Here is a 24,667-nt window from a genome sequence, read left to right on the forward strand (position 1 = left end):
GTTTACAAACTTAGCCGTTTCGAAAATGTTTCCACCGTTGTCCCGAAGGCCAATGTATAATGTATGACTGTCAGATAAATCGGTCTGTTTGTGCATTATGACAATGACTACACTGCTTTCCGCCCTCACCCCCCCCCCCCCCCGGCCCCTCCCGATACAATTTATAAACCATTTTCCTGGTACCCCCACATGCCGTCTGCGAGTGGTTATTGCCCACTGACGTCGAACATAAGCGATGGGCTCATTAATTTGACTGGACCGTGTAATTAGGCCTGTACTATGTACGCTTCATTTTGCTAGCAGAAGGTAACGGTCGGAAATAAAGTACGGAAATTCAGTTACGACAGTCGAAATTTTTTGAAAAATTAAAAAAATTAAGCAAGAAGAAAATCTGAAGAAATTTGAACAACTATGGAATTAATACTCTACAGAGCGGGTGTACAGACTTACCAGTACTCCTGACCGCAGGTCACTCACTATGACCAATCCTCATTAAATTACATCACATTTGTTTCAAAAATGTTGATTTTATTTAACAAATATAATTACAACAATGTATTTTCACAGCAACATTACCTGCTTTCTGGTAGTAAATCAAAGACGAGAGACAAAAATTACAAGAGCGAACGATGAGGGGCGAGCTACTATCTGACCGATGGCGGGCCGCGGTTGGTGCACTCCTGCTGTACAGTGAGGAGAGGGTACATGGAGCCCAAGGACAGAGGACGAAATATGACACAGAAAACAACTGCGTGTACAGAGACGGGAAAGAGAAATAGAAGCAAACTCAGAATTAAAAATACTATGTTTTAGATAATGCCGACAGGGCAGTAAAACAAAACGATAAACCACTTAGAAAGGACTACACTTCGTATTCCCCAAAAGACATAAACTGTGTTCGATCTTGGGGTCGAAGACCACTGAGGTGACCAACGGAGAGTTAGGAAGACCAAAACTGACGTTAAGAAGTAGGAGTCAAGACAGGACACACAGAAAAATGCGTGTGCAAAGGAAAAAAAAGAATCAAGAAGCCCGAGAAACGTGAGCTGAGCAGATTGATCTATTCTTTTGTCGTTGGTTAATTTTCTTGTCGCGTGCTGTCAATATCTGCCCAGATAACACAAAACAAATAAATGAAGTTGTGTTCATGGAACTGAAAAACAAAAACAGAAAATAGGAAAGTAAGATGTATTGCAGTGCTCTATTCACTGCCTTTCAGTTACGCGATGAAGACCGGTCCCATTTATCGTGAGAGGTGACACAATGATTAAAAATATTCTGTTCTTATTGGAAAGGCGCAGAGATCAGATCATAGTCCAACCACTGTGAGTTAGGTATTCTATTGTGTTCTCAAAATAATTCATATGGATGGCGGCACGGTTCTCTCGCAACTTCGGTGCCGGTGCAGCGATGCTGTGCCTGTCCCCACGGCACCTCTCACGATGCTTGAGCGTTCACTACCTGGCCGCGAGAATGCCGACAAGGATCGAGTTTGTCCTAAGGCAAAGAGTGGTCCGTAACTCAGTGAAACCCACAGTTCAATATATTTATTCGTTCTGCATGCGTTCGGGAACGTCTATCTTAGCCGCCTCACCCAATGGTGAGGTGGCTAATATATAAGACGCGTCATAATTAACAACGAAAACTGACGTGGATGAAAGTACACGATAACGGAAGTAAAAACGTTCCAGGAAGCAAGGGTCTGAAATGAGCCATCTGATAAGATATACAGGCCACCAACAACTTCACGGAGGTTTTGTCCCAGTTATCGCAAATGTATTCAGGATTTAAGCTTCTCTATGTATTAAGTCCCCATCTAATGCAGCTAGTCGGACCTGGTGGTCTAGCGGTAAAGCGCTTGACTGGAAACCAGGAGGTCGCGGCGTCGAATCCCGGCCGTATCTCGGATTCTTGAGTCTGCGTAGCCGTTACCTCAGAACGATGTGAGGAGTCGCCAGAAACGACACGTGGTTCAGATTCAACGAAGCACTGTAAGTCTCCTTTCCCCATTTGGATAAGTGGAGCAGGTTAGGGACACGCAAGTCGCCGAAGTGGCGTCCAATTGAAAGACTTGTTCCAGACAGATGAGCCACATGAAAAGAAATGTTATTGAGCTAAAGCTACTGGTGTAGGACGACACTGTACGCGTCAGTGTTGTACAAGTTGGACAGGTCTAGCAGGGGCTATAACTTGGCCTCCAAGTTCATTTCAACTCAGTCCCCTGTTACTCCAGTTCTTCAACGGGAATTCTGTGCCCTTCATTTTTGAGATGCCCCAGTCAGTATGACCATGAGGACTAATCTTTCCTCCCGCACAGGCCATGAAGGCCCAAAGGTACCGGCCGGTCGCCATGTCATCCTCAGCCCACAGGCATCACTGGATGCGGATATGGAGGGGTGTGTGGTCAGCACATCGCTCTCCCGGCCGTATGTCAGTTTCCGAGACCGGAGCGGCTACTTATGAATCAAGTAGCTCCTCAGTTTGCCTCACAAGGGCTGAGTGCGCCCCGCTTGCCAACAACGCTCGGCAGACCGGATGGTCATCCATCCAAGTACTAGCCCAGCCCGACAGCTCTTAACTTCGGTGATCTGACGGGAACCGGTGTTACCACTGTGGCAAGGCCGTTGGCATCACGAGGACTGATGTCAGATAAAAGTGGAGTGCTCAGAAGCGGTCCGGAAAGATTACAAGGGTGTTGCAGGGGGGGGATTATGCTGAGCAATCATACTTGTGAAAAAAATTCGATACGTTGCGCCATGTCTGAGTTGCTTAGCATTGAAGCTAGCCAGACAGGGATATTACAGCTGGTTCTAAATGAACAATTGCAACTGAGCACATCACCACTCTTAAACTTAACAAAATAAAGTAAACTTGCTACTAACCACAAAGTGTCCCAGTAGCAAACAAATTCACACCCCAATATAATGTAATATCTCTTATGTGTTTACATTTCTAACTGTAACTCAACTGTAGCAATGTAATACTTGGTGTATATTAATGCACAATTTTGATGATAACAAAATGTAACCCCCAAAGAAAACATCACTGTTGTTCAACCAGCAATTAGTATCCAGTGCAACTGTTCACAACAAATACCAAAAAATTGTAATTATGTAATAATGTGTATTCTAAATAATTCTAATTGTTGTCATACGTGGTACTGACATACCATAAAATGTGATTTATTACGTTAAAGAACGGTTTTACAGAACAAAAAGTCAAAAGACCCATTTGACAATTCCAAAGACAATACCACAACTAAAGATCGTATGTAAGTGCGTTGTATCTTAGTCCAGAATGCTTAGTTCGTAAGAATGGAAGCTCCTTGTAAACAATAACCAGTAGTTATCTGAAGATGGCCTAATTTATACAAATAAAAATCTGTAGAAAAAAAAAAAACACCGCGTGTTATTCAACCCTCAATATGGAATTTTTCTATCAAGAAGTGACGGAAGAATCCATAAATAAGGATAAAATGATTTTCACTGATGAGAATAAGTTCAGTTTGGATGGACAGGATGGATTTCAATATTATTGGCATGATCTGAGAACAGAGCAGCAGGTAAGAATGAGCAGAAATTTTGATGTTGGAAGTGTTACTATTGAGGCAGCCTCCTGCGCTAAAGTCACGCACTGCTTGACTGAACACTAGAGTGAACTCTGACATGTACACTGAGATTCTACAGAAGGAACTGATTCGAGTATATGAGAACCATGGGGACCAAAGTTTAATGTTTCAAAAATGTAATGCATCTATATGTTTCTGCTACAGCCAAAAAGCTCTTTGAAGATAAAGATCTCGAGGCCTTGCCCTGGCCTGCACGTAGCCCGTATTTAAACTCCGTGGAAATCAGTTGGGGAATACTCGCAAGGAGTGTTTATCGTAATGGAAGGCAATTTGAGGCCTACAAACCATACCAAAATCAATGCTGAAGAAAATTTTCGAGGTAATTAAGAAGAACGGAAGTTGAACAAAGTACTAACACTGCAATAACACAACAGGACAATGAATGCTTTTATGCTAATTTCCATCCAGGATATGCAAACGCCTTATTTTGTTATTCGTGCTATGAAAGAAACTATGTAATCCGTCATCATTGTTTACGTCTTGTATCTATCTACAACTTACATAGTATATTCGATACATGTGTGTTTCGGTCATTGTACTACTACCTTCTTGGAACTCTGTCTTTATGCTGATTTCCACTACTATATAGCGGGTGATCAAAAAGTCAGTATAAATTTGAAAACTGAATAAATCACGGAATAATGTAGATATAGAGGTACAAATTGACACACATTCTTGGAATGACATGGGGTTTTATTAGAACCAAAAAAATACAAAAGTTCAAAAATGTCCGACAGATGGCGCGTCATCTGATCAGAATAGCAATAATTAGCATAACAAAGTAAGACAAAGAAAAGATGATGTTCTTTACAGGAAATGTTCAAAATGTCCACCATTATTCCTCAACAACAGCTGTAGTCGAGGAATAATGTTGTGAACAGCACTGTAAAGCATGACCGGAGTTATGGTGAGGCATTGGCGTCGAATGTTGTCTTTCAGCATCCATAGAGATGTCGGTCGATCACGATACACTTGCGACTTCAGGTAACCCCAAAGCCAATAATCGCACGGACTGAGGTCTGGGGACCTGGGAGGCCAAGCATAACGAAAGTGGCGGCTTAGCACACGATCATCACCAAACGACGCGCGCAAGAGATCTTTCACGCGTCTAGCAATATGGGGTGGAACGCCATCCTGCATAAACATCGTACGTTCCAGCAGGTGTTTATCAGAGAGGCTGGGAATGATGCGATTCTGTAACATATCGGCGTCCTTCTCACCCGTCACAGTAGAAGATACTGACGTTTTGCTGTCCAGCGCCATCTGTCGGAAATTATGTGAAAATTTTTTTTTTGTTCTAATAAAACCCCATGTCATTCCAAGCATGTGTGTCAATTTTTACCTCTCTATCTACATTATTCTGTGGTTTATTAAGTTTTCAAATTTATACTGACTTTTTGATCACCCTGTACATATACACTCCTGGAAATTGAAATAAGAACACCGTGAATTCATTGTCCCAGGAAGGGGAAACTTTATTGACACATTCCTGGGGTCAGATACATCACATGATCACACTGACAGAACCACAGGCACATAGACACAGGCAACAGAGCATGCACAATGTCGGCACTAGTACAGTGTATATCCACCTTTCGCAGCAATGCAGGCTGCTATTCTCCCATGGAGACGATCGTAGAGATGCTGGATGTAGTCCTGTGGAACGGCTTGCCATGCCATTTCCACCTGGCGCCTCAGTTGGACCAGCGTTCGTGCTGGACGTGCAGACCGCGTGAGACGACGCTTCATCCAGTCCCAAACATGCTCAATGGGGGACAGATCCGAAGATCTTGCTGGCCAGGGTAGTTGACTTACACCTTCTAGAGCACGTTGGGTGGCACAGGATACATGCGGACGTGCATTGTCCTGTTGGAACAGCAAGTTCCCTTGCCGGTCTAGGAATGGTAGAACGATGGGTTCGATGACGGTTTGGATGTACCGTGCACTATTCAGTGTCCCCTCGACGATCACCAGTGGTGTACGGCCAGTGTAGGAGATCGCTCCCCACACCATGATGCCGGGTGTTGGCCCTGTGTGCCTCGGTCGTATGCAGTCCTGATTGTGGCGCTCACCTGCACGGCGCCAAACACGCATACGACCATCATTGGCACCAAGGCAGAAGCGACTCTCATCGCTGAAGACGACACGTCTCCATTCGTCCCTCCATTCACGCCTGTCGCGACACCACTGGAGGCGGGCTGCACGATGTTGGGGCGTGAGCGGAAGACGGCCTAACGGTGTGCGGGACCGTAGCCCAGCTTCATGGAGACGGTTGCGAATGGTCCTCGCCGATACCCCAGGAGCAACAGTGTCCCTAATTTGCTGGGAAGTGGCGGTGCGGTCCCCTACGGCACTGCGTAGGATCCTACGGTCTTGGCGTGCATCCGTGCGTCGCTGCGGTCCGGTCCCAGGTCGACGGGCACGTGCACCTTCCGCCGACCACTGGCGACAACATCGATGTACTGTGGAGACCTCACGCCCCACGTGTTGAGCAATTCGGCGGTACGTCCACCCGGCCTCCCGCATGCCCACTATACGCCCTCGCTCAAAGTCCGTCAACTGCACATACGGTTCACGTCCACGCTGTCGCGGCATGCTACCAGTGTTAAAGACTGCGATGGAGCTCCGTATGCCACGGCAAACTGGCTGACACTGACGGCGGCGGTGCACAAATGCTGCGCAGCTAGCGCCATTCGACGGCCAACACCGCGGTTCCTGGTGTGTCGGCTGTGCCGTGCGTGTTATCATTGCTTGTACAGTCCTCTCGCAGTGTCCGGAGCAAGTATGGTGGGTCTGACACACCGGTGTCAATGTGTTCTTTTTTCCATTTCCAGGAGTGTATTTATAGATAAGGCGTCCCACCTAACTCTGCCACCTCATGTAGAAAATAAAATGTTTGCCCAGGGTGCACCTATGTCGCGTGCTCACGCAATGGGCGGGAGTGCACATTCCCTACAAGCAAACAAGCATCACTTTCAACACAAATTTACGTTTTTTTCTAGGGACATTAAAACTGGAGCTACCGATAGTTGTGACAGACTTGATTTCACTGCTCGAAACCTTACTTTCTGGAATACTTAGACTTTAAATAATGGAAACCATGCCACAGTTTCTGCCGTAATGTTGTAACACTGTAATGATGGCTGCCTGAACTGTTCTGAAGCCTGCTGTAGGCGATCCTTGCTTGCTCTGCGCAGTAATGCAGAAGTCGTGGCGCCGTTGCCATTTTTTAAAATCTGTGTATTTCTGGAGGTATGAGTTTTAGAAAGTGGAAACAAGTCTGCCGTGGCTAACTGTACGTCTAATTTTCATTTCGGTAGAAAAAACTTACATTGATATAAAATACTGTAACTTTGTGTTAAAAGTGATGTTTTTTGACATTTATGATTTATGCATTCCTGCCCATTATGTGAGTCCCTGACATAGTTAGATCTCTGTCCAATTGCATTTTTCACATTTTCTTTCGTTTCGAAAATACATGAGGTGGTAGAGTTAGATGGGACACCTCACGAAGTATACTCAGTATTGTAGAACACTCAGTATAATGTCGTTTATTGAAACTGAACTACCCTTCTCGAAAAATCACTATATATACACACAAAAACAAATAACTTGTAGACGACCATTCATCAAGAGCACCGGTGAGGTCCGTCGGAGCTGGTCCCAGCTCGTCGAGGAACTGGCTGTACTGCTTTTTTTTTTCTTTATTGTATTTCAATTCCCCATTGGGGTGGGCTGGCAGCAACATATGCGCTGCTCTTCAGCCGAAAGACATAGAACAAACAATAGAAGACAGTTAAAAATATACAAAGGAGAGAATATGGTGAACATAGATCTAAAAAAGAGGGAACATCATGGAAGGCAATAGACAAAAAAAAGGGGCAACTGTAAAGTGGAGATAAAAACCGTAAAAAAGTAGCGCACACGAAAAACCACACACTGGGACAATTAAGAGAACACAAGGCACAGTATGACCGGAGCATGAAAGTATCGACGGATGACGTAGCACATAACAACACACTGACAGCGAAGCTCAAGGCAGTACACAATTAAAATCAAACCTCTTGACGCACAGGAGAAACAGCACTAAACACAAAACTGACGTGGCACACTGACGATGAGGGTCTGCCAGGCGCAAGGAGATGAGGGAGACTGGAAGAAGGGATGGACGGGAAGAGAGGGGGGAGATGGGCGGGGGGGCGCGCTGAAGAGGGCCAGATAGGGAGGGATGTGGGAAGGAAAGAGGCAAGGATGGGGTGCAGGGTCTCAGGGGCAGGGGGGGGGGGGGAGGAGGAAAATTCGCTCAGGGATAAGGAGGGGACAGGAAAAAGGGGGCCCTGGGGAGGGGGGGGGGTTACTGCTGCTGCGCTGGCCTTATAAAGCCGGCGGAGGCCGACGGAGTACTCCAACTTTCCCTGTATCTGTGAGGCGGCCTCTGCAGAAAAAGGTTCGCGTTAGTCTCTGGCAAGTTCTGTTTGTTTTGAAGAATTGTTTTCCTCTTCGTTGCGTCTGCAAGTGCTTGTGTATGTTATATTGTACACAGGGGTGCCTTGAGTGTAGTCTGCGTGGCAGGGGCCATCTGTGGCAGACGTAACACCTCATATATGAGAAACATACAGGAAACGCAGAAGGATGTAGGGTGCAGTAGGTACTGGGAGATGAAGAAGCTTGCACAGGATAGAGTAGCATGGAAAGCTGCATCAAACCAGTCTCTGGACTGAAGACCGCAACAACAACAACAACAATACGGGAAACGCTAAGGTATCCTACTGTCAAACGATTGTGTAACTATACAGTGAGATGCCTTGGCGCTTGCTGTATGTTCGTTGCATTCTACAGAGCTGGGGAGGGCAGCCTAACTGCCAAACCCGGTAATCATCTGTATTACATTGCAAATGCGAGTGTGATAACTAATCAGGTATTAACTGACATCTAATTTTAGCTCCCTTCTGACTGCAAAACAGTAGCAAATTTTCGTGGAAGACCGGAGTTTTAACGGCCTGTGCCAGAAAAATGGGAGTTTACTCGGTTTGTAGAGAGACACTTGCTACTTTGCAGGCAGCATGTTGTACAGTGTGTGCGCGGCTCCTCGCAGACGGGAGCAGGTGCTGAAAGGGAAGCTGCGGCGACCGGTGCACGAGAACGCTGGAGCGGCGCGGCGGCCAGGTGGAGGTGTGGGTGTTGTGTGGTGTGGTGTAGAGGGCTGCCCGCTGTGTGACGTGACGCCGCTGTACTCGCGGAGGGCGTGGCCGAGACACGCATTGTTCTGGCCCGCCGACACCCGCCCTCTCCATTCAGCTTTCACCGGCCGCTGGAATGCACGCCGCTGCGAGGAAGCCGCTCTCCGGTACGGCACCGCACCTCAGAAACGAGGCCGCGAGTTCACCACCGCCGCATAAACAAGTCGCACTGGCACTACACCCACACATCACGGGGCAAACACTGCCTTGCTAGGAGACATACAAACAAAGTGCCGTTGATTACAGGATACACACTCGGTAGTAATTTGGAGGTAAAAAGGCGGCCTGATAGAGAGTGACAAACTGAATGGCACAAGTAAGAGTGCAAGCGTATCACGTCGTTTCTTTTGTTTTTCGAATAGTAAAGAGTACAGCAGTCAGTTACAAATAATGTTTATTGCATATCCAGATTTCGGTCACTGTGTAGGCAACTGCAATGCTAAAGGACATATAAACAACCATTTACATTGATATGATACGCGGGTTGGTGTGGAAATCATTAAAACAAAGGCGTTTCTCGTTGCGCTGAGATGTTTTCACCAAATGACAATCTCGAATGTTCTACTCTGAATATTTCATTCATACCCAGCTACAAAGCGAAAAATGATCGTCGTAATAAAATAAATCAGAGTTCGTACGGAAAGACTGACGTGTTCGTTTTTCCCAAGCGCTGGTGGAAAGTGGAATAGTAGAGAAATAATGTGAAACTGGTTCACTTAAATGTGAACTGCTGTGTAGCCGTGTTGATGTAAACAGTAAGGTAACATGTTTGCCTTAGTAAACGTACAGTTGTATAACTTTTAAACGACAGTCGCAAAATACATACCGGTAAATGTAAATTAAAACATTAAAATCACTTACATATGCACTTAGTCCCATGGACTACTCGTTTCAGAGGCTGAGTTCACACTGAGGCCGTGTTTGCAGTTACAACACAGTTGGCTTCAGTGTACGTCATACCAACCTACAGCGCTCTCGTTACATCTGTCATGCGATGACGACATGTATTAACTTTATTTTACACTTCGTATGTTTTGTTTTTTTTATTTTTTTAAAACTTATGTGCGTAAAACAAGTAAGGTGGTTGTAACTAAAAAAAGTGACTAACATTTTACAGTTAAATGGTCGTTATTGTGTGATTTACCAAGTGACATCGGTTACTGCTGCATACATTGCTACTGAGCACGCTTTACAAAATCAAAACATTTTTCTCAAAATGTCTAAGGTAATAACTATTTTATGATAACTACGTTACATATCAAGAACAGTTGAAGGAATTGAAACAGACAATAGTGGTATTATAAATAATCACACCAGCAGCGAAATGTCGATACGACCACAAGCCTTTCTACTTTAAAATGTCGTCTCTCTTAAGTTTCACATAAAAACATAATAATTTGGACAGTTTGGTGTTACAACTAATAAACTTTCAATTACATAATTTAATAGTGTGGGTTGCCTCCAGAAAGTTTGTACTCATGTGCGGTCTAGTCTACTGTCTTCTGACTGGTTTGGTGTGCCCCACCACGAATTGCTGTCCTGTGCCAACCTCTTCACCTGAAAGTAGCACTTGCAATCTACGTGCTCAATTACTTGTTGTATGTATTACTATCACAGCCACGCTGTATACTTTCTACGCCCTACAGCTCCCACAAGTACAGTGGAAGACATTTCCAAGTCCCACCATATGGCCCATTCTTCTTGTCAATGTTCTTCCAAATGTTACCTTTTCTCGTCGATTCTGCGGAGAAGAACCGCCCCATCTCTTATCTTATCCACACGCCGACGATTCTGAAAAGAATCGAGCTCCCATGCATAAAACAGCTACAGGCTTCAGATTAGTTTACAAATGACTCAATAAGTTAAGTATTTGATGGTAAGTATGTAAGCGAGAATAAATTTAGAAAAGTTTTCAAATTATGTTTAAATTTTGTTGGAAATTGCTAAGTACTCTCGTTATCAAACACTAGATGAGAAGTTCTTCGTAATCTGCGCTCCGTTTTCAGCAAGAGCTAGTCTTTCACTAATCTCAATGTTTGTGACATCATATCACCTAAAGTATATGTCGTGAAAATAATTTTACAGGTGAATTCACTGTCTGCAAAGTGTGTTGCGAATATAGATTCGGAAAATGAGAGTCGCCATTGTTTTTAAAAGACTCTATGATACAGCAGGTGACACAAGTAAACGCCATATGAATCCACACCCGTTGCTGGTTCAGCGACGGGAAGGGGCGTTAGCGGAGGACGAATGACGCAGACAGAGCCCTGAAGAGAGATCTGCGACAGACCGGCCTGCCCGAGGTTATTCGATTACATATCGTGACAGCGGATGGACGTGTACTGACTAAGTGGTCGCAAATGGAAGGTGGTGCTGTTATCCGATATGAGCGGACACATCGGATTAATTCGACGCCGTCCATGAACGCTTACAGACCATTGCATGGTGAAGAGGTCATGGTTCGTCGAACGGTTGGTCGCTGATGTCACATGTTCAGAGTAGGACGGTAGAGTGCAAAGGATGACGGTCAAAGTGGGCGTCCCTCCACATCCACGAATGAAGTCAACATCGCTGACTGTGCGACTATTCCTTGCATGGCAGGGCAACGGAGTTTTACCAGACTGGTTTCTTCAAATTGATTGTACGCTACGACAAATGTCTCAATGTCGGTGGCAACTGTGTCGAAAAATAGTGCTAGATGTGTAGATCATGACACCATGGTGTATTTGTTTTGTCAATAAAGTTTCCGTGTGAAAAACAATGACGAAACTTACTTTCGGAACGTCACTCATAGGAAAGTAGTAATGAATTAAAATGTCATGTCTGATGCCGTAGTTTTGCTGCATGAACAGCGAAAATGTAGGAAGCAATAAGCATTTTTTCTTTATCTTTAAAGTAGAATAGACGGTGATGTGTGACATCTATGCCGAAAGAGCACAATGCCAGTGCACGCACAAGTGTTTTGGAGCACACCGTTCATCGTACATTGTTGAACGTGGAGCTCCTCAGCAAACCACTCTTAGGTGTTCACATGTTGGCGGCGCAACGACATCGTCAATTACGACTTCAGTGGACACAGGGCCATAGGGATTCGACCGTCGATCAGCGGAGATGTGTCGGCTCTTCGGGTGAATCACATTTTTGCAACACTAGGTCGGCGGTCGGCTCCGGAAACGCCGTCATCGACGCGAACGACGGCTCCAAAGGTGCAGCTTCTCACGGATGCAGGCTGGTGGGAGCAGTATTATACCACGGGAGAATTTTCCTGCTCTTGCATGGGACCTGTGGTAATAATCGAAGACATGCTGACATTTGCGAAACACCTACATCCTTTCATGCTTGCTGTCTTCACTGACGGCGATGTCATCTTTCAGAAGTATAATCGTCCGTGTGTCAGAGCCAGAGCAGTGCTACAGTTGTTTCAAGAGCATTATAGTGAACTCACGTTGATGTCTCGGCGACCAAATGCGCCTGATGCTAATCCTATGGAATCCATCTGGGCCGCTATCGGGTGCCGTCTTCTCGTACGCGAATCAGCGGCCCGTTATTTACGCGAATTACGTCATCTGTGCATAGACATCTAATGTCACATCCCTCCACAGATCTACCAACGATTTGTCGGATTCCAAAATGGTTCAAATGCCTCTGAGCACTATGGGACTTAACATCTGAGGTCATCAGTCCCCTAGACTTAGAACTACTTAAACTTAACTAACCTAAGGACATCACACACATCCATGCCCGAGGCAGGATTCGAACCTGCGGCCATAGCAGCAGCGCGGTTCCGGACTAAAGCGCCTAGAACCACTCGGCCACAGCGACTGGCTCTGTCGGATTCCTGACACGCAGAATCAGTGATGTATTTCGTTCCAAAGAAGGACAAACAAGTTACGAGTGTTAAGCAGGTGATGATATGTTTTGGCTCGTAACGGTGCTTGTCTTACTGTGTTGAACCTTTCACGATGTGTAGATTATCTTAGCATTTTAAACTTTTAAATTCAGTCCCTATTCATTTGAAATATTGAAAATCAGATTTTGTTGCCCTTGGAAGCAATTAGGTAGGCAACCTGTAACAAGATCAGGCTTCCGTGGCCTGAGATACGTTTTCTTCCTCCCTTTAGTCTTGCTCCCATTGTGAAGTGCAAGTCAGAAGTGGATATCTGGTGTCTTTACCAGAATCTACACTGATCCTCATCGATCAGAACAGATATCTACGGGGAGCACATTTGTTCGGCTTTCTCGTGCGGTCAATGCAAGTTTTGCGATTTGAGCACGGGTGCCTCTTTCCGTAAGTGCGAGTAGATAGAGGCATTAGGTAGCTTAGCGACTGGAGGCAGGCGGAAACTGGAGTGTTACAAAATTATACCGAATGTTTGTAAAGATAAAAAATAAAGTAAATGTATATGTGGAACTGTTTTACAGAGGAAGAATATGAATTAAATAACTGAGAGGAAGAGATTGTAGAGTAATAAGAAGGCAGTAAGGACGTTGCATTCGGGTTTAGGTGGCTCAAGTTTTGAAGGTTAACTGTTACATTTGCACAATGTGAGATAGAAATCATTTAAACTTTAATAATTTTCGTTGGGAAAATTTCCGGGATTTACTAGCGAGAGTGAAAATACAGTAGTATTGTAAAACAGTGAGGAACGCGCGAACTGAAACTTGCTAGAGCTGAAACTTTGGCTAATAAACAGTGACTATAAGTACAAGGTCTCCGTCTTCATTACTGAATGTAAGTCAATAATGCTGTATTATCTGTTAAAACGAATATTTTATCAAACTGTATAGAAGATCGAACAGGGACATGGTACAGGTGCTAGGCACTCAATCACTGCTCTTAACCTTCCCTTGTTTACGTATACTGTGAACATCACCCAAATAAAGTAGTTTCCGATTGCCTTTATTAATTTTGTGACCGCGAATAACCATCAACATATAGCGAAATGGGGTGGAAATGTAGAAAGGATTTCTGAGATTGTTCTGAGTGTTAGTGAGCAGCTTAAAACGAAGCTCGCGCACCTGTCGCGTGGATTTGAACATTTTGAGACATTACTGTCATAATGCTATGCGATATTGATTCATTTTTGCCACCATTTCGTGGTTAATTTTATTTGCAGTGTATGGGACACATTTGATTGGAGAAAAGGTTTGCGATTTTCTCACTGGAAAAGTGTTCTCTCAGTGTGGTCTGTGGGTCCTCTTTGTAGCAGGAAGTGGTCAGCGAATCTCATTACTGATGGCAAAGGTTCCCTGGCAGCTGGACAGTAAGACTGTGGCCTGCGTCGTGCTTTTGTTAGCAGAGCCGGCGCCTCTCCTAGCCCTGAGCGGAAGGCGCCGTGCCGTCACTTCAGTCTGCAGTGAATCGTTGAGGGTGACAGTCTTGCCTGTATTCTGTTCAGACATCAAAGGACCGGATACCGACACTCTACCCAGCCGTGCGTGTGAAGTCCATTGCTTTTGCTCCCAAATTTGATGCAACCAAGAGATTTGAGTCACCCCACCACTCCGTTGGGTGGGAAGAAGTCCACACTCTTCTATCCGAATACGACTCCCTTGTTTGTTACGGTGCTTTTTGTAAGCCAAGTTTATGTAGTGTTCCCCATTTTTTCATGAAATAATGGATATTCTCGTTTGTCACACTGACAACAGCATTGAGTAGTCCACTCCAAATAGAGTTTTTATGGAAGGAGAGAGTTGTGGAGGAAGATGTATGTTTTGTAGTCATTCGATCACCGCCTGCTATGAGAGTCACTCGTCTCCCGGCCACCGTTTGCTTGATGGGCGCACGGTTTGCAGATTTTTGGGAAATGCGCGTGCCGCAGTTGCAGTAGCTCTGAACAGCTCACTACTCACTTACTTTGCCACGTAACTTGTGTGGTTAATTTGGTTATAATTAGTGTCATCTTGTTGGATCGTTATCTACGACTTTGCGGTGTGCCCAGATGAATAGAGCTTGTTGCACTGTCTCCGTTAAGTTTTCGACAATTTTCAGTACCTCCCCACAGTGTTAGCATCATTTTGTAAGTACTGGAAAGTCTTACCTTCCAGTTTAAGATGAAGTGTTACAATCCTTTGTTTTCCCTTCAGTCTTCTTCCGTGGTTTTATATCTGGTCATTACGTATGGCGGACTCAGCTTGCAATTTGTTGCCTGATTACGGGTCTCATCCAAACTATTTATTCAGAACATAGAAGAGCACCAATTTTTTTGACGCGGTGATTTGGGCCGGCCGCAGTGGCTGAGCGGTTCTAGGCGCTTCAGTCTGGAACCGCACTACCGCTACGGTCGCAGGTTCGAATCCTGCCTCGGGCATGGATGTGTGTGATGTCCTTAGGTTAGTTAGGTTTAAGTAGTTCTACGTCTAGGGAACTGATGACCTCAGATGTTAAGTCCCATAGTACTCAGAGCCATTCGAACCATTTTTTGCGGTGATTTGGACATAATTAGACACGATTTCTAAGATTTTCTGTGAGTTGTCAGTGCGTATATCTTACACACTGTGAAACTGTGTTCTGTGCTTGGAAGGCTGACAGATGAGTTCTTCCAAAGAGTACCCGCCATGTACTTACACGATGTGATGGGGGAAGTAGACGGACAGTTAGCGAGGGTTAGAGCTCGTTTTCTGGAAGTTACTGCTTCGGTGTCATCAGATGAACTAGAGTTTTTGATATTTGTGGTCGTTTTGATATTTTCGTGTAATTTTCGACGTTTTGTGTAGTACTGATAATCTTGGGAGGTTCATTTCCACTGTTGGTATGAGATTCCAGTTTCATGGAACTGATGGAGCCTAACCCGATGTCACATGTAACTAGAACTTAGTGACACGTTCTCTTTCTTAACTCTGCTTTACTTTTATCTCTATTACAGAAGTCGCTTTACGTATATTTCCTGTGGCTCAGGAATTGGTGAGAGTCTAGTTTCGAAACAGGAAAAAAAAGAAAGAAGACAAAACCTGTGAAACTCTTGAGGTTGTGCAAAGCTCTTTTTTGCAGTCGAGATCATGCACGCTGACAAGAAACATGCCATAGTTAGGGTTACCCACAGTAACAGGGAGGCGTACCGATGGTACAGTAGTTGTTCATGCATCACCTCTGCGACCGGAGGACGAAGGACAAAACTGGACTGGGACTTAGCGTACGGTACACTACAATGTAGATGTAGAGATAGGTATAGACATGGAGGAATAACATCAGTTCGCACCGTCACACACTCTCCCAGTAAACAAAGGAGCCTCTGAAGGACAGCAACTGCAAAAAGGATATCTCGTCGGAGTTTACTGAACATATGTGTGAGACCCGCTCTCAGCAAGCAACGAATCGTGTAGTATTCGTTAGGTCTTACTCATCTCTCGCATTTATCTTGTTTCATAAGGATCGTAGATAGAATACCACTTCTCAACAATGGGTCGGACGACAGTTCAGTAAATAGATTGTTTCGTAGATGAGGTGCGGTGGCCAAAAAATATTTCCAACAATCTGTACATGTCATTTGATTTTCCTACGACTGGGTGCATGCACTCGTATCATATTTAGATGCATAAATACAGTTTGACTGGTAGACTTGACTCAAATGACTTATCGTTCATAATGTGGGCAAGTAATGGAAGACCTTGCTTATACTGACAGCCACAAGCAAACTTTATTACCGTAATCCAGTATTTCAGCGAAACGCAGGAGAGCTTCTGTAAAGTTTGAAAGGTAGGAGACGAGGTACTGGCAGAAGTAAAGCTGTGAGTACCGGGCGTGAGTCGTGCTTCGGTAGCTCAGTTGGTAGAGCACTTGCCCGCGAAAGGCAAAGGTCCCGAGTTCGAGTCTCGGTCGGGCACACAGTTTTAATCTGCCAGGAAGTTTCATATCAGCGCACACTCCGCTGCAGAGTGAAAATCTCATTCTGTATCGTGAATGATTATAGTAGTACGTCATTTGTTTCAGTTGCGCCGGATGGCACTTACGTTGCAGCCCACGTTGAATGTATATATACAACAACTAACTTCAGGGTACATACGTCTGAAATCGTCGCCCGTTTAACGACAAGAATAGGTGTGCCACTCGCACTTGGGAAACATACAGCATCGCTGTGACAAATTTTACGAGGGTAATCGCAACAGTAAGGTCTCCTATTTTTTTATAAGTACATAGACCTGTTTATTTCTACAATGGTTTACATCAGTTTACAACTTGAACATTTAGATATTTTTAGACATATTTACCATTTCTGTCGATGCATTTTTGTAGACGCTGTGGCAGTTTTTGTATGCCCATGTCATACCAGCTCGCCGCCATGCTCTTCAGAAAGTTATGAACCTCTTCTTTCACCTCGTCGTCGGAGCTGAAACGCTTTCCGGCCAAATGTTCTTTTAACCTAGGGAACAAGTGATAGTCACTGGGAGCCAAGTCAGGACTATGGGGCGGATGGGTGATTATGTTCCACTGAAACTGTTGCAGGAGAGCAACGGTTTGCCGAGCGATGTGTGGGCGAGCGTTGTCATGGAGAATGTGTACGCCCTTGCTCAACATTCCTCTTCTCCGGTTCTGAATTGCCCGTTTGAGTTTTTTCAGAGTCTGACAATACCTGTCAGCGTTAATTGTGGTCCCAGCGATTCAGCTCCGACGACGAGGTGAAAGAAGAGGTTCATAACTTTCTGAACAGCATGGCGGCGATCTGGTATGACGTGGACATACAAAAACTGCCACAGCATCTACAGAAACGCATCGACAGAAATGGCGATTATGTCGAAAAATAGCTAAATGTTCAAGCCGTAAACTGATGTAAACCATTGTAGAAATAAACAGGTCTATGTACTTATAAAAAATAGGAGACCTTACTTATGGGATTACCCTCGTACGTGCTTCTCATATTTACAATCATTTCAGAAAACAGTGTTCCATCTGGTCTGAAAGGAGCTCCACATCGCATGGGGCACAGTCCGTTGGTGGAATTCATAGGTAGTTATTAGCGTCACATCTAATGTAACATGCCCAATCGATTCAGGCTGCTGGCGGACTAGTGGATTTCAGCATGTTAGGAACAAATAATCGACTTCACACTTGATCATACAATAACAGCTTCGTACACGCGCACGCACTAAGCCGGTATTAACTGATGAAGAAAAACATCACGAAGACTGCTGGAGTTGGCACTGTCCGCCGAGAGGCTGAATGCTGCCTAGCGTCGTTGTGTGCACGTGATGCTAAAGGCAAATGTGTAAGCGGAGCAGAGGCGAATGGCAAGTCAGTCCATCGATGATACGGATCGAAAAAGGGGAAATCCACTGGCCTAAGCGACACTGGCAAAGGGCAGATGGTTATGGCCTGGTGCCGGGGACGAGCTTTCCGGAAACGCCGAAGCTGGTCGGCTGTTCACGTGATACTGTCGTTGAAGAACTGGGAAATCACTAGCGGACGACAAGGCGTTGGACGTCGACGCATCGTCACAGAACGTGGAAATCCGGGAGCTGTCCACTGTGTGGCAGATCTGATGACAGAGAACAGAGCAAGCACAAGTTTTTCAGACCACACCACTCAATGCACGTCGTTCAGCATGGCGCTCCTGCGTTTTCCCACGTTGATCCAAAGACTTCGTGAGTTACGATTTCAGTCGGCGCAAGATCGAGACTGGACTATGGATTAATAGAAACGTGTCGCCTGCTAGCACGAATCACGTTTCTTGTCACACCAGGTGGATGTTCATGTCCGGATATGCCGACATCCAGAAAAACAGCTGCTCGAAATATGCACCGTACCATCGACGCAGGCCACTGGGGGCAGTGTTAAGCTATGGGAGACGTTCATCTGGACTTGTGTGAGAGCTGTGGCACTAATCGCGGTTATCACGGCAGCTGTCAGCTACGTGAACCTAATGGAAGACAACGTGCACGCTTTATGCTTGATGTCTTCCCCGACAGTCTACTGCATCTTCCAACAGGATAGCTGTCGATATCACAATCGTGCCATAGTAGTTTGAGGAACACGATATTGAGCTCATGTTGATATCTTAGCCACCAAACTCCCCTGATATGAACCCGATGAAACATATCTGGGGCGCTTCGGATGCCAGCTTCGAGCCTGCAAACCACAAGCCCATACTTTACGGGAACTGTGTGATATGTTGGCATTCATCTGGGCCACGTACCTCCAGAGACGTAACAATGACTTGTCGAATTCCTGCCACGCAGAATCGCTGCTGTACTGCATTCCAAAGATGGACCAACACGCTATTAAGTAGGTCGTCATAATGTTTTGGCTCATCAGCGTATGTCTGATTGAGACGGCATTGCCTCCGCAACAAACAGTTCCAATCCTCCGGTTCCGACCAGTATCGCAGCGAGGTTCCCTTTAGCCGCAAGGCAAATGCCAGAGCCTGACATCCCGTCATAAATATTTCCAACTGAGAATCTCACTATCATAGCTCGCTGGGTTAGGATTCAAAGATTCGAGCTCTACAAGAAGCCTTGATTTCGAACATCTCACCGACCATTCGATAAGACAAAGAAAAGTGAAAAAAGTAACATAATAAACAGCAGGAGTTCTGAAATCAGGGCCTATACGCATTGTGACAGTTTTTTAGATTACTGATTTACTTTCGGGGCACTGGTATAAGAAAAGCAGCCTAATTTGTTAAAAAGATAGTGAATTTTGTAAAAGGAGACATCTTGAAAGTCAGCAAGCCATTTACTGCGTCAATTTTCATTTACTATGAGAATTATGTTCATATAAGAGGATAACGAGGAGGCAGAATATTACAATAATAGCTTATAAATGCAAAGTGGACTGACCTCGAAAGAACTCGTTCTAACTACATTTAATATGGTGCAGATCTTCTTTTTCTTTCTTTTCCGAGAGAGCTGTGGGAAGGGCATACGCTGAAGCTGGGACAGGGAAGGCAGTGTCCGATGTAAAGAAACAAATACGTAACACAGGGCAGGTAGCGTAAGGTGTTGTCAGCGTGAAAGTTGTGTCGCCGGGTGGGTCCACAGGAAGCCATCGCTATTGTTTGTGATACGGTTCCAGCTTAGTGGCCAAGAGGTGCCGTGGGAAAGGGTGGGACTCCAGCGTTCTGCCATGTTCAGAGTAGTTCATTCAGCGGATAACAATCTCGTGCTTTACAAAAGAAACATGGCATGCCGTACATAATATCCTAGTCTTGAGTGCAGTCTTTTACTTTTCTAAGTCCTGTGTTGTATGGCTAGCCGTTGGGCGCGAAAATATGCCACTGTTGAAAATGCCTGTGATGTCAGGACGATGGATCATCGGGAGAACTTTTTTGGAAAAGAAAAGTGGATTGAACTGTCATTGGAGTTTTAAGCTGGCGCATTTTTCTTGATGCTTTGCAGAAGAAGCAATTACGCCACTGCCGGACTGAGAATTTTTAAAACAATGATTGGGGGCATGTCTTGTTTGGTGAGGAGGAAATAGGAGGCTGTATAACGCAGATAGAAAACTGAGAGTTTGTCCGGGGACAGCATGGTGTGAAGATCGGGAGATTTCGACGTGAGTCTTGGTGCTGTGGGCAGTGGTTTCCACACTAGCAGCCAACCAGGAGTCCAGTGTTCATGGTGGCCGTAGCACGTCCCTCGACCCGTGCTTCAGAGAGGCTGTCGTCACGTTAACTCCGTCCACACCTCGCGCCGATAGTTTACGGAGAGCACTGCTAGCAGCACCAGCATCTCACGACAGTTCTTGGTCAGAATTTGCTGAGAACATCTCGGTTATCTGTCCCACGTCCACCAGTGCGTCGGTAGATAAACGCCTTTCTCAGTCTACCAGTAAGGCGAACAGTCACTGTATTCGTTTAGTTAGAAACTCGCGCGTCATTTTAGGACGTCATTTGCGTCTCTAGGGCATGTCTACAAACCTTTCATGTAACTCTAGGAACCAGGATGTTCACTTAGTGTAAGTCATATAGCGCAGCTTTGTAATGTTAACTTAGTATCGTCAGATGTGTTTCATGTTTGTGTTTTTAACTGAATAAACTACGGTATTTGTTTAAAACTTGCTTGTGTTGCCATCTTCATACATCCTCGTTTTTAATATTATGCAATTCTCGACTTTAGGATCTGTGCATATATATATGCACATATCCTATATATGCACAGATATATATATATATATATATATATATATATATATATATATTTCCGATGCAGGCCGCTTGTGGACCTGACATTGAGATGGTGCGCGGAAGAATCGAAAACTTTCGTGCTTTTGCACAAAAAAACAATTTTCAGACTTAATATTTTCATAGGATTATTATTCAGACAACACATTGATTCACAAGGAAAAACGTCTTCTCCCCACGAGAACTAAAGGCAGAGTCTCTCTATTAATTGACAAAAAAATTGAAAGGAGTTTTTTATGATTTCTTATTCGCCTTCCGGCGTAGCAAAATATATCTTTATCGACGCTTACAGCGGCCGCGCTAATAATTATTATCATTGGTTTTAAATTTTTGTCATAGCTTGATGGGGCTTTTCCTTATGTACCTATACAAATCCAAGGATAGGGCCTTAACCTCGCTTCCCACGCCCGGGTTCCCGGGTTCGATTCCCGGCGGGGTCAGGGATTTTCTCTGCCTCGTGATGACTGGGTGTTGTGTGCTGTCCTTAGGTTAGTTAGGTTTAAGTAGTTCTAAGTTCTAGGGGTCTGATGACCATAGCTGTTAAGTCCCATAGTGCTCAGAACCATTTGAACCATTTTTGAACCAGGGCCTTAATATTTCAACATGTTAGTTAATCCCTTCTGCACAGTAATTCAGCTTATATCTTAAAGGTGTGTCTGTCTTCCAATTAATTTTCTGAGTCAGGGTAACTATTTCATACATGGATTTTACGTAAAGTGTCCTAAAATACCAAACGTAAAATCGGGGGTCGTATCTCCACTGATGGGACACATAATCTGTGTGGTCCAATGTCGCCTTTTGAATTTGAAAAAAAAAAGGTCTCATTCTTGTGTTTGGGAATCAAAATTAATTTCTCTCTGTTGCCGAGTAATTTGAGAACAGAAAGACAAAAGAGTAGTAAAACCAGCTTTAATTTACTGTAAGCCTACACATGAAATTTGGATCTTAATTATGTCGACGTAAATTTTCTAGGCAAGCAGAAGCAGTTCATTCTTCTCGAGTTATCGGCCGAGTAAAGCCTCTGGCAGTTTCCAACCCAGCGATGGTGAGCTAATTTGTCTGGCCCTGTCGGCTGTCCTTGACGTGTTGCCTCAACTCATTTTGTCTTAGAGACGTTGTTAGCTGTACGAGCCGCTTAGATGTTAGTTTTTTCCGTCTGGCAGCTGCTCGTGCAACTCGTGTGTGGTTATTTCTTTTCCCGCGTCTTCAGCGACAAACACCTACGCACCTGCAGGTGCAGCTGACATTGCTTCACGTGAGGGCGAGATAATAGGGGCGGGACAATCGTGTCCAGCTATCGGTGCCGGCTACTCTGATGTGAGCAGACCCGTTACATGTCAGTCGGACGCCGTAGTAGTAAACGATGTTATCATCGACTCGCAGCCGCTGTTGCTTTTGCTTCTCTCTTTACAAGCGCCGCGTCGATTGCAGCTAATGTTGGCGCAGCAGGGGAAGTGTGTTCCTGTCCAGTTAGCGGCAGCTCTTTTGCGTCGCATACGTGTAATGCATGTACATTTCTCAATAGTTACCACTTACTTCCATCAGCATCTACAACTGCGTTTCCTCCCTGAAAAAACAATGTTTCTTTCGTTGTTGTTATTTCAGTCTTCTCGTACGCCACAGAACGGACCGATGTAGGACAGATGGGACCGCTCTTCCATCAAGCTTACTGACACAATAAAAACATAACCATAATAATTAATTAATTAATTAAACCTACCTCTCCCCTCACACACACACACACACACACACACACACACACACACACACACAAAATAACTGAACAAATATCAAACCAGACACACAAAACACGAACAAAAGGCGTAAGATAAACGCACAGCGACAATTGGCAACACGCTATGAAAAGTGGAAGTGAAATGTTGTAATAAATGTGGGTGAAAAAATGTCGAAAATCGGTCGTCTGGAGTAAGGAAGCCAAGTAAATGCACCTCCAGGACAACACACATGGTGTGTCAACATAAGAAATTGTCAGTAACACCAGACGATAATTTAACCACATGAAATTTGTGTTGCAAAAGTTCTTTCTAACATGAAAAACAAAGAGTGGCATGACAAAAAATAACACACTGACATACTTGTAATTACTAGATGGTGCATTTAAAACGTATAAAAACAAACATGTATTACGGGCCGCTGAAGTTACTTGATAAATAAAAGAAGCGAAACGCGTGTGGCAAATAATAAACTGCTTTTAATTTAGTTGCAAATTCGGAACATACCAGTATTAACAATAAAAACAGGTTTTAATTTTTCAAGTGCTGACAAAAATGTCATATATAATAATATTGCTAAGATAACTACGCGTTATTAACTAACATTTTATTCTTTGTGGGTTAGATGAATGTAGCTTCAACGTTACAGTATTTTTCAATAAAATTAATCTGTCTCCAGTCATTGTATTTAGATGATCTTCACGTTTCAGAATTAATATCCTACTGTACAGGATTTTGAGGTTTGTATTTACTTTAGACTTTGACCTGGCGATTATGAAATAGTGTATCGGCCGCGCGGGCTAGCCGTGCGGTCTCGGGAGCCTTGTCCCGGTCCGTGCGGCTCCCCCCCGTCAGAGGTTCGAGTCCTCCCTCAGGCACGGGTGTGTGTCTTGTCCATAGCGTAAGTTAAAGTTAGATTAAGTAGTGTGTAGGCTTAGGGACCGATGACCTCAGCAGTCCCATAAGACCTTAACCACAAATTTCCAATTTCCAAATAGTGTATCGGATGAAGTTTAGCGCAAACGCAATGGCAAATATAATAAAAATGATTATCTTCCTAAAACCATAAAAAAAATTGTCGTCTGCACTTTTCGCGATTTCTTATAACCTGGAAGTAATAAGCAAAAGTTACTGGAACGGTATTTTGCTATTAACTGCTTCAGGCTACTCTAGTCGTACACAGCTAGGTCGAATCCAGCAGGTGGACGATATTACCACAGCCAGTATTGGGTCGACACCGGATTGACAGTTGGTAACAGGAATTTAGTAATCACCAGACTTTGCTCAAAATTATTGGGTTGCATCCCAAACCGCATTACAATGTGTCATGGACACACTGATGTTGATCCATCAAGTTCGACTCCCCCCCCCCCCTCCCCCCCAGTTGGGGTTTCGAGCCTCACAACGTCCCCCCTCCTCCCTTTTTGTCATCCTTAAAACCAGAAACACACAAGTCTCTATACGCTGCACAAGCATTCATGGCTGTCACTGGACCTTGCTCTGGACAGCAATGTAGAATTCTCAGATATGCCTCAATGCTGAGTATCGCAGTGACTTTGACAATGATGCAGATGAGTAACGACGATATACTGATTTTATGTCAAATTTGGGCACCTGTGGTATTTAGAACGTGGGAAAAATTGAGGCTGGGATGTAGAGCAGCTGTGGAGTTGATATTTGGTATCGAGATGTGGACGTCATCGAATATTTAGATGGGGAGACTATAGATACTTTATGTTTTGTATTACGAGGCAAACACTTTCTAATGTTTTGCAAAATTGTATTTATTTAATCACGAAACGACTTTCGGCTTCTTGTGTCGTATTAAAGTGACAATTGAATATCGCAAACACAGATAAAATGTAGTGCGACTCACACAGAATATAACAAATGTGATGACCAGTGGAGTATTTACATGGAAGTATTACCGTTGTTTCGTGCAGAAATAGT

At 44.4% G+C, this 24,667-nt stretch overlaps 1 protein-coding gene and 1 pseudogene across 1 annotated transcript in view; one reads left to right on the forward strand and one right to left on the reverse strand.

Annotated features, from left to right (window-relative positions):
* Positions 1-24,667, forward strand: part of LOC124595986 (calpain-9-like) — a 1,013,088-nt gene that overhangs the window by 390,491 nt on the left and 597,930 nt on the right. The gene's annotated exons all lie outside the window — the stretch shown is intronic.
* On the reverse strand, positions 2,512-2,629 carry LOC124597678 (annotated as a pseudogene).

The sequence above is a fragment of the Schistocerca americana genome, chromosome 2 (assembly GCF_021461395.2).
Source record: "Schistocerca americana isolate TAMUIC-IGC-003095 chromosome 2, iqSchAmer2.1, whole genome shotgun sequence".
NCBI lineage: Eukaryota > Metazoa > Arthropoda > Insecta > Orthoptera > Acrididae > Schistocerca > Schistocerca americana.